Source organism: Equus caballus, chromosome X (genome assembly GCF_041296265.1).
Source record: "Equus caballus isolate H_3958 breed thoroughbred chromosome X, TB-T2T, whole genome shotgun sequence".
Classification (NCBI taxonomy): domain Eukaryota; kingdom Metazoa; phylum Chordata; class Mammalia; order Perissodactyla; family Equidae; genus Equus; species Equus caballus.
Genome location: NC_091715.1, coordinates 143,772,061 through 143,783,291, shown reverse-complemented (window position 1 = coordinate 143,783,291; position 11,231 = coordinate 143,772,061).

Here is an 11,231-nt window from a genome sequence, read left to right as displayed (position 1 = left end):
CCTCGCTGTGCCAGGCACTGAGAATACAGCTATGAGCAAAACAGGCCGCATCCCTGCCCTCAGGGGGCGCGCCTTTGGCGCCCAAGAGCTCCTGTGAGTGTGCGTGTGTGTGTGTGTGTGTGTGTGCGCGCGCGCGCTCGCTCGTGCGGGGGGTGGGGGTGGAGGGGAAACGCACTTGAGTTAATTTCAAAATAGCAGGTCATACTATGAGGGAAAAAAGAACAGGATTCTTGGATCGGGGGTGCTGCAAGTAGCGACAGCCAGTTCCAGATGAATTTGCTGCCAGTCAACACAAATCTAGGAAGCTGCTGCCGCCCTGCAATGTGCTAAACCCTCGATGCTTCCCTGAAGGTTCCTGTTTTGTAAGGAAGACGGTAGTAAACAAGGATCAACATACAACCATAAGAGTGATAAGTACTGAAGAACAGGAATTAGGGTGATGTTTGGGAGCGAGGGGTGGGGGACTTCAGTGAGGCTCCAGTTGAGATGAGACTTGAATGACAAAAAAAGACTCAGCCATATGAAGATTGTTGAAGACAGGAAGAGAATTCCCAGGCAAAGAGAACAGCAAGTGCAAAGGCCCTGTGACAGGAACAGATTGGGCATATTCTAGGATCAAAAGGAAAATCTTACTGCTGGAGTGCAGTAAAGCAAGGGAAAAAAGGGCCCTGCTGCGGGGGGGGGGGGGGCGGGGCAGGCTCTGGAAGTGAGTTTGAAGGACGTGGTCTGTTTTCATTGTTTATTGATAAGCTTTTAATGTTTTATTAGTGATAATGATTATAACCAACTTCTTAAATATTCTTGTAACAATTTTATCCCGTAGATGCTAACATCTCTTTTTCTTATTTTCCCTCCACATTTTATTGCAACATACAGATCAGTTGACAGATTTGTACCAATCACCACTGCTCTATAATTAGCATTATGCTATACTTGCTTGATCGCAGGTCATCCTTATTTCACAGATCCATTTCAAAGTAAGTTGCAGACATCAGTGCACTTCACCCCTAAATACTTCAGCACGCATTAGCTAGAGATCAATACCTGTTTACTGTTCTTTTTGTTTTTTTGGAGATAAAATTTACATACAATGAAACACACAGATCTCAAGTGTCCCATGCAGTCAGTTCTGACAAATGCATACTCAAGATATATAGAACACTATCAACACCCCAGAAATTTCCCTTGTGCCCATTCCCACTCAGTCCCCACCACAATCCCACACAGAGGCAACCACTGTTCTATTTTTTTTTCCACCATAGATTACTTTTGCCTATTTGAGAACTTCGTATGAATGGAATCATACAGTATGTACCAGTTTGTGTCTGGATTTTTTCATTCAGTATGATGATTTTGAGATTTATCTATGTTGTTGAATGTGTTACTGCTTCTTTCCTATTATTACTGAGTAGCATTACGTTGTCTAGCCAGCCCTGTCCCAGGTTCATTTCCCAGTCAGGGAACCACACCACCTGTCTGTGGGTTGTCATACTGTGGCAGCTGTATGTTGCTGTGATGCTGAAAGCTATGCCATGAGGATTTCAAATCCCAGCAGGGTCACCCGTGGTGGGCAGGTTTCAGCAGGGCTTCCAGACTAGGACTGACTAGGAAGAAGGACCTGGCCACCCACTTCCAAAAGAATTGGCCATGAAAATCCTATGAATAGCAGCGGAGTGTTGCCTGATATAGCTGCGGAAGATGAGAGGATGGCACAAAAAGACCCAGCAGGGCTCCACTCTGCTGTCCACAGGGGTGCTAGGAGCTGGAATCCACTTGAGGGCACTAACAACAAATTCCATTGTCTGGATATATCCGAGTTGTTTCATTTGTTCACCAGTTCATGATCTGGGCTATTTCCATTTTGGACTATTATAAATAAAGCTAAATAAAGCTATTATGAACATGTGTGCACAAGTTTGTGTAGACATTTAGTTTCATTTTACTTGGGTAAGTGCCTAGAAAGGAAATTGCCACGTCATAGGATAGTTGTTTTATAAGAAACTGCCAGAATATTCTCCAAAGTGGTTGTACAATTTATGTTCCCACCAGAACTGTATGAGAGTTCCTTTTCTTTCCAATCCTCCTCAACATTTGGGGTTGTCAGCCTTTATTTTTAGCCATTTAAGTAGGTGCGAAGTGGTAACTCATTGTGATTTTAATTATCATCTCCCGGATGACTAGTCATGTTGAGTATGATGTTTTTATGTGCTTACTGGCCATTTCTATATCGTCTTTTTTAAAGCGTCTGTTCAAATAGCTTGCCCACTTTTATGGGGTTATTTGTCTTTTTATTATTTACCCGTAGGCGTATATTTTTGAAAAACGGATCTTTTGAGGTGTATTTGACATACAGTAACTTGGACATGTTTAAACTGTACAGTCTGATAAGATGTGACATATATACATATAAAACCATGAAACCATCGCCACAATCAGGACAACAAACATAGTTTATTGTCTCAAATAAACTCTCAAAGTTTCCTTGTGTCCCTGTGTAGTCCCTCCCGCCTATCTCTTCTCGTTCCTCTTGTTCCCAAGCAACCACTGAGCTGCTCTCTGTCACTAGAGCCTAGTTCGCATGTTCTAGAGTTTTATATACATGGAATCATAAAGTATCATTTTGTATCTGGCTCATTTCTCTCAACAAAATTATTTTGAGATTCATCCATATTGTTATGTGTGTCAACAGTTCATTCCTTTGCACTGCTGAATAATATTCCAATGCAGGGACGTACAAGGGGTTTATGCATTGATTGGTTGATGGACGTTTGAGCTGTTTCCAGTTTGGGGTAACTACAGACAAAGCCACTGTGGACATTCGTGTGCAAGTCTTTATATGGACATATATTTCCTTTTATCCTGGGTAAATGCCAAGGAGTGGTATGGCTGGATACTATGCTAGAGGTATGTTTAACTTTTTAAAAAGCCTCCAAATTGTTTTCTACAGTGGTCGTCCTGTGTTACATTCCCGCCAGTGGAGTAGCAGTGAGGGAGAGTTCCAGTTGTTTTACACCCTTGTCAATACTTGGTCTGGTCAGTCTTTTTAGTTTTAGCTGTTGTAATAGGTGTCTAGTGTAACATCATTATGGTTTCCACCTGGATTTCCTTGACTAGTGATGTTGAGCATATTTTCATACCCTCATTAGCCATCTGTATATCTTCTTTGAAATGTCTGCTTAAACCTTTTGCCCATTTTATTATTATTTGGTTGTTTGTCTTCTTCTTAAGTCGTAAGAGCTCTTTATATATTCTAGGTACAAGCCTTTTGTCAGGTATAGTCTTTGCAAGCATTTTCTTCCAGTCTGTGGCTCATCTTTTCATTCTCTTAACAGTGTCTTTTGGAGAGCAGAAATTATAAATATTAAGTTAAATATATCAATCTGATTTATGGATGGTGCTTTGGATGTCATATCTAAGACATCTTGTCTAGTCTAAGTTCACAAAGATCTTGTTTTCTTTTAGAAGTTTTATGGTTTTAGGTTTTATATTTATTTAGATTTCTGATCCATTTTGAGTCAATTTTTTTATGTAGTGAAAGATATGGATCAAAGTTCATTTTTTTGCATGTGGATATCCAATTATTCCAGCATCATTTGTTGAAAAGACTATTTTTCTCCTCTGTATTTATTTTGCTGAAGAAGACACACCCTGAGCTAACATCTGTTGCCAATCTTCCTCTTTTTGCTTGAGGAAGATTGTCACTGAGCTAACATCTGTGCCAATCTTCCTCTATTTTTCGTGTGTGGGACACAGCCACATGGCTTAATGAGCAGTGTATAAGTCTGTGCTCAGGATCTGAACCTGCGAACGCCAGGCCACTGAAGTGGAGTGTGAACTTGATCACTATGCCACCGGGCCGGCCCCACGAATCTTCCTCTTTTTGCTTGAGGAAGATTCGCCCTGAGCTAACATCTGCTCCAATCCTCCTCCATTTTGTATGTGGGTCACCACCACAGCATGGCCTACAAGTTTTGTAGGTCTGTGCCAGGGATCTGAACCTGCAAACCCAGGCTGCCAAAGCAGAGCATGCCAAACTCAACCACTAGGGCATGGGACCAGTTCCTCCACTGTATTCTTTTGTGCCTATGTCAAAGATCAGTTGTCCACAAGTTTGTGGATCTGGGACTCTCTATGCTGTTCAATTGATGTATTTTATTTATTTATTTTTTTAAAGATTTTATTTGTCCTTTTTCTCCCCAAAGCCCCCTGGTACATAGTTATATATTTTTAGTTGTGGGTCCTTCTAGTTGTGGCACGTGGGATGCTGCCTCAGTGTGGCCTGATGAGCGGTGCCATGTCTGCGCTCAGGATCCGAACCGGTGAAACCCTGGGCCGCCACAGCAGAGCACGTGAACTTAACCACTCAGCCACGGGGCTGGCCCCTATATTTTCTATCTTTACATGAGTAACACACAGTTTCATTTAGTGTAGTTTTACAATAATCTTTGAAATCAGATAGAATAAATTCTACAACTTTGTTCCTTTCAGGGTTGTTTTAACTACTCTAGGTTTTCTGCATCCCCATACAGTCATGCGTCATTTAACGACGGGGATACATTCTGAGAGATGCATCGTTAGGCAATTTTGTCATTGTGCAAACATCACAGAGGGTGCTTACACAAACTGAGGTGGTATAGCCCACTACACACCTGCGCTATATAGTACTAATCTCATGGGACCACCAAGGTATATGCGGTCTGTTGTTGAGCAAAACATTGCTACGTGGTGCATGACTGTATACATTTTAGAATCACCTTAGTTTCTAGAAAAAAAGTCTGCTGGGATTTTGAATGAGTCTGGATTGAATTCTACAGATGAATTTGGGGAGAATTGACATATTAAAATATTGAGATTCTTGACTCATGAACGAGGCCTCTCTCTCCATCTATTTCATCTTTAATTTCTCTCAGCAGTATGCAAAAAAACTGCGAAAGTTTTCAATGTACAGGTTTTTCATATCTTTTGTCAGATTTATTCCTAAGTATTGCGTATTTTTGATGCTGAGTGGTATTATTTATACAATTTTAATTTCTGATTGTTCATTGCTACTATATGTAAATGCAATTGATTTTTGTATATTGATCTTCTATCCTGCAACCTGCTAAACTCATAAATTAGTTCTAGTAACTTTCCTGTAGATTGCATCACATTTTTTACATAGACAACCCTATCATCTGTGAGTAAAGACACTTTACTTACTTCTTCCTTTCCAATCTGGATGCCGTTTGTTTCTTTTCCTTGCCTAATTTCCCAGGCTTGAACTTCCAATACAGTATTGACTAGAAGGTATAAGAGTGGACATCCCTGTCTTGTTTCTGATTTTGGTGGGGAAAGGACTCAGTCTTTCACCACTAAGGATGATGTCAGCTGTAGGTTTTTCACAGGTGCCCTTTATCAAATTGAGGAAGTTCCCTTTTATTCCTAGATTTCTGTGAATTTTTATCAGGAATGGATGTTGGATTCTGTCAAATGCTTTTTCTGTATCTATTGAGAAGATTGCTATAGACTGAATGTGTCTCCCCCCAATTCACATGTTGAAATCCTAACTCCCAAAGTAATGGTATTAGGAGGTGAGGCCTTTGGGAAGTAATTAGGTCCCAGTGGGGTCAATGCCCTTATAAAAGAGGCTCCAGAGGTGCCTCGTCCCTTCACCATGTGAGGACACGGTGAGAAGGTGCTGGCTGTGAGCCAGGAAGCGAGCCCTCACCAGAACGTGACCAAGCTGGTGCCTTGATCTTGGACTTCCAGCCTCCAGAACTGTGAGAAATCAATTTCTGTTGTTTCTAAGGCACCCAGTCTGTGGTATTTTGTTATAGCAGCCCCAATGGACTAAGACGTAGATCATATGGTTTTTATTTTTTAGTTTGTTAATGTGCTGAATTATGTTGATAAAATTAAACATTTAAACCGAACTTACATTCTCATGATAGACTACTTAGTCATAATACATTATCATTTTTGTATCTTGTTGAACTCTATTTGTTAAAATTTTTTTAGAATTTTTGCCTGTATGTTCATGAAGCATATTGGTCTGTAGTTTTCTTTTCATATAATGCCTTAGTATGTTTTGACATAAAGGTAATGCCGGCCTCAATGAAGGAGTTCAAAGTATTCTTTCCTCCTCACTTTTCTGGAAGAGTCTGTGTAGTATTGGCATTATTTCCTCCTTAAAAAATTGGTAGAATTTGAGTTTTCCCCTTGCATATTTGTTCACATGTGAGGGTGGGCCACAGAGGGTGCCATGGTGGGTGGCTAAAACTCTGAGACCCAGAAGACAGAGTTCAGGGTGACCACAGCAGAAGGAAACTCCTGGAGAGGAGAGAACCACAGACAGGGAACCCAAGTTTGGCACAAACACTCTGCCCAAATCTCTGGTGATCCCTGGGCTGTGTGCGTGCAGGGCAGACTCCAGAGGAAAGAAATGAGCAGAGATCTCAGTTGATGCCCAGCAGAGGGGAGACAGAGCCTGGAGGCTGAGTTTAGCTAAGTTAACTGCCTGCTAAAGCAGCAGCAGCTGCAGCAACAACACCTCTCCGGAGAAGTATAACAGGAAGCAAGAAGCCGGAGCTGGAGCACATTATTGACGATGTCCGGGATGTGATGCTTAAATCCCAGAATAAACAAAAAAATGTGGTAACACTGAAGAGAAAAGCATTCAAGGGAAACTGAACTCTGAGATGAGTCTGATACCGTAATTCATAGGCACTATTTTTAAAGCAGCTATTATAAATATGCCTAGTGACATAAAGCATGCTAATAATTATATTTTTACAATGATATATTTGCCTGTTTATTAACATATAAAATAACAGTATCTGAAAGTGGTTTACCAACTCCCTAATTTTGAAGGAATGCTATTTCTAGTAAACATTTCTAGGTATCTGCAATAGCTGTAATGTGATATGAAAATATTTACTTCTGTTGGTGACAAAGTCACATGTACTGCTATTAATACTGTAGTTTGTTGTCTACATTCATAATTGATGGAAGTGCTAAATTTTAATTAGTTTTGTAAAAATAAAGATGCATTTTCCCCCATTCAAGCTTACAGGTCCCTTGAGTTCTTAATGTCAGGTTAAGATCTTAAGGTCACAGATACTGGTTTTCCTGGTAGAGCTAAAAACCATGCCTTGCATATAGTAGGTGGCCAATAAATATTTCTTGAGTAAATGAATACATCTGTGTTCTAATCTAGTGGTTAAAGGGTTAAAATTTGTTCCCTAATTTTTCATATCCATTTTAATAATGAATTGATAATAAAAGCTACTATTTGATGATTGTTTGATATGTGCCAGGCACTGTTTTATAAACTTTATCTACCTTATTCTTACAACAACCCTGAGGCAGGTACTATTATTACTTTCATTCTATCATTATGGAGACTGAGCCAAATAGAGTTTCAGCAATCTCTTTAAGGTCACACAGCTGAAATTAGGACTCAGATCTGTTTGAGTCCAGAGTCTGTGTTCTTCAAGTATTAAGATGAACTTACTCTGAGTGTCTCAGGCCTGGAGACTGGCCCGCAGTTCCAATACATCCTGCCCCAGAATCCCTCATTGACTAAGGCTCAGAGTAGTTCTCTTTACCCTCATCTTCTTGGGATACCTGTAGATACCTGTAGTGTCATCTGGGGCAATCTCAGCCATCCCCTCAGCCTTACACAACCATCTCAAAGCCAAAGGCCACCAGGCCTGGGTCTCCAGGACTGAATTCTCTTCTGTTCTCCAAATCCTAATGTTCATTTGCCTACTGGACACCTTCCTCTGATGTTCTTGAAGCTCCTCTACACAAACACAAGGGTCACCTTCTCTGTGAGGACTTTCCTGACCCTTCCTAGGTAGATCTACCCACCTGGTGTCCTTGCTGTACTCCGTATACACCCTACCACCACCCCACTAATATCATATTACCCAATTCGTTTACATGCCTGCCTCTCCTTACCATTCTGGCAGCTCCTTGAGAACAGAGACCATTTCTAGTTTGTCTCTAAATTCCTAGGAATTAGACCAACATCTGACACAGTAGGTACACAGTAGATGCTTGTTGAATGGGTGAATACATGAATAAATGAATGAATTATACTCATCAACTCTACTACTTAACACTTTGGCTGTTATGTTTAAGATGACTTACATATAATCAAGTACGTAATGTAAAATGTAAATGTAAAGTGTAAAAACGTAAAAGTAAAAACTACACGGTCCAAGGGAATACTAATGAATTTGTAAAATAAGAAATTTTAGCAGGGAAAAAGAAACTATTGAAAAGAACTGACTGTAAATGTTAAAACGGAAAAACACAGATCTGAAGTGAAAAATTCACTGGATGGTCTTAATAACAGACTGCAGATGACAGAAGAATCACAAAGTTGAAGATCGAGCAACAGAAAAGACCCATTCTGATACACCAAGAGGAACAAAGATTAAAAAAGAACATCACCTCAGTAGTATGTGTGTTTAACACAGGTGTATTTAGAATCCCAGGAGAGGGTAGAGAGAATGAGGAAGAAAAACTATCTGAAGAAATAATGGCTGAAAATTTCCAAAATTTGGGAAGGTCGTTTACAGAATTAAGAAGCTCAATGAACCCCAAGGAGGACAAATACAAAGAAAAAACACATCTAGGCACACTGTAGTCAAACTACTGAAAACAAAGGGTAATGAGAAAAATCTTGATAGCAGTAAGAGTAAAATGAAGTGTTACATATAGGAGAACACTAACGAGCATTTTCACTGACTTCTCATTAGAAATGGTGGCGGCCAGGAGACAGCAGAACAACATCTTTAAAGCTGAAAGCAAAAGCCCCTTTCAGCTCAGAACTCTCCATCCAGGGAAAACATACTTCAAGAATGAAGGTGAAATAAGTCTATCTTTTTTTTTCCTTTTTCTCCCCAAAGCCCCCCGGTACATAGTTGTATATTCTTCGTTGTGGGTCCTTCTAGTTGTGGCATGTGGGACACTGCCTCAGCGTGGTTTGCTGAGCAGTGCCATGTCCACACCCAGGATTCGAACCAACGAAACACTGGGCTGCCCGCAGCGGAGTGCATGAACTTTACCGCTCGGCCATGGGGCTAGCCCCAGTCTATTTTGAGATACATGAAAGCTAAGAGAATTCAACAGACCTGCACTAAAAGCTGTGCTGAAGGAGGTCTTTCAATCTGAAGAAGCATGGCAGTGGAGGGAAGTCTTCATCTTTGGGCAGAGACGAAGAACATCAGAAATGGCAAACATGTGGGTAATATTCAAGAATGTTTGCTCTTAATTTCTTTACAATACACATGACTTTTTAAAGTAAAAAATTTCATTGTCTATTACATGGTTTATAATGTATGTAAATGTAAACATGTGGCTGCTGCAGCATAAAGGACGGGGTGGAGGGGGAATGAATCTGTAAGGCAGAGAGCTTCTTACATTTATGTACTCGAAGTAGACAGTGAAATTAAGGATCTATGCTATAATCTCTCGAGCAACCACTAAAAACAATGCAAAGAGGTATAGCCACAAATATAACAGAAAAATTAAAATGGAATTCTAAAAAAGATTTGATTAACCCAGGCAGAAAAGGGGAAACATAGGCACAAAAATAGATGGGACAGATAGTAAAAGGACAGACCTAGGTCCAATCGTATGAAAAATTACATTCAATGTAAATGGGCTACACACTCCAATTAAAAGGCAGAGCTTGTCAGAGTAGATAAATGAGCAAAGCTTTTGTTGTCTATACAGATGCAATTTAAATATAAAGACAGGGTGGTTGATAGTAAGAGGATGCAAAAGGATATACCATAGAAAGAGTGAGCATAAGGAAGTAAGAATGGCTATATTAATACTAGACAAAGTCGAGTTCAAGACAAAGACTCTTACCTGAGATACAAGGTAACAATGATGTAAGGGTCAGTGAATCAGGAACCCATAGAATCCATCAATGTGTTTGCATCCAATAACAGAGCTTCAAAATATATTAAATAAAATTTGACAGGATAAAGGAGAAACAGACATTTCCACAATTATAGTTGAAGATTTTAACACCCCTGCCACAGCAATTGATATAACACTAGACAAGAAATTAGTAAATACATAGAATATCTGCGTGACATTATCAACTGCCTTTACTTCAGTGATATTTATGGATACCCTACACAAAAAGGCCGGAACACAGACTCTTTACAAGGACACATTGTACATTCACGTGGATAGATCAAATGCTGGGCCATAAAACAAATCTCAACAAATTTAGAAAGATTTGAGATGTTTACATAATAAGTTATCTGCATCCACAGTGAAGTTTTCTTACAAATTAATGACAAGAATATATCTCCAGATATTTGGAAATTTGACATCACACTTCTAAAAACCCCGTGGGTCAAAGAAGAAACACAAAGGAACCTAGAATATATTTCAAATGGAATAATAATAAAAATAAAACAAGAAAATTAGTGGAAGGTAGCTAAAAAAGTGATTAGAGGAAGACTCATTGCTTCAAATGTTTATATTAGGAAAAAACAAAGGCATAAAATCAACGCCTTGATATTCCCTCTAAAGAAGCTGGGAAAAGAAGAGCAAAACAAATGCAAAAGAAGTGGAAAAAAGGAAATCATAGAGATAAGAGCAGAAATAAAGGAAATAGAAAACAAACTATGGAGAAAACTAGCAAAGCCACACATTTTTAAAAGAGCAATACAATTTATTAGCCCTAGTAAGACAAATCAAGAAAAAAGAGAACATACACTAACCATCAATGTCAGGAATGACACAGGGATATCACACAGGTGTTAAAAGAATCATGAAGAACTATTATGAGCATCCTTATGCCAGTAATTTTGATAACAGATAAAATTGACACATTCTTTGGAAACAAAGCAATTTACCAAAACTGACAACAGATTAAATAGAAAATATGAATAGCCCTATTTCTTATGAATAAATTTAATTTACTATCAAAAAACAAAACATATACAACAAAAGAAAATCCAGGCCCAGATGATTTCATGGGTAAATTCTAGCAAATATTTAAGGAATGAAAATCGCCAATCTTACACAAACTCTTTCAGAAAATACAGGAGCAGGGACAATTCTCAGCTCATGTTGTGAAGCTAGGATAAACTTGGTACTAAACCTTGATAAACAGATTATGTAAAAACAGAAAGTTACAGAAAAATATCCCTTATGAACAGTGTAGCAAAAATCCTTAACTATCAACAAATCAAATCCAGCAATATATAAAAGGAAGT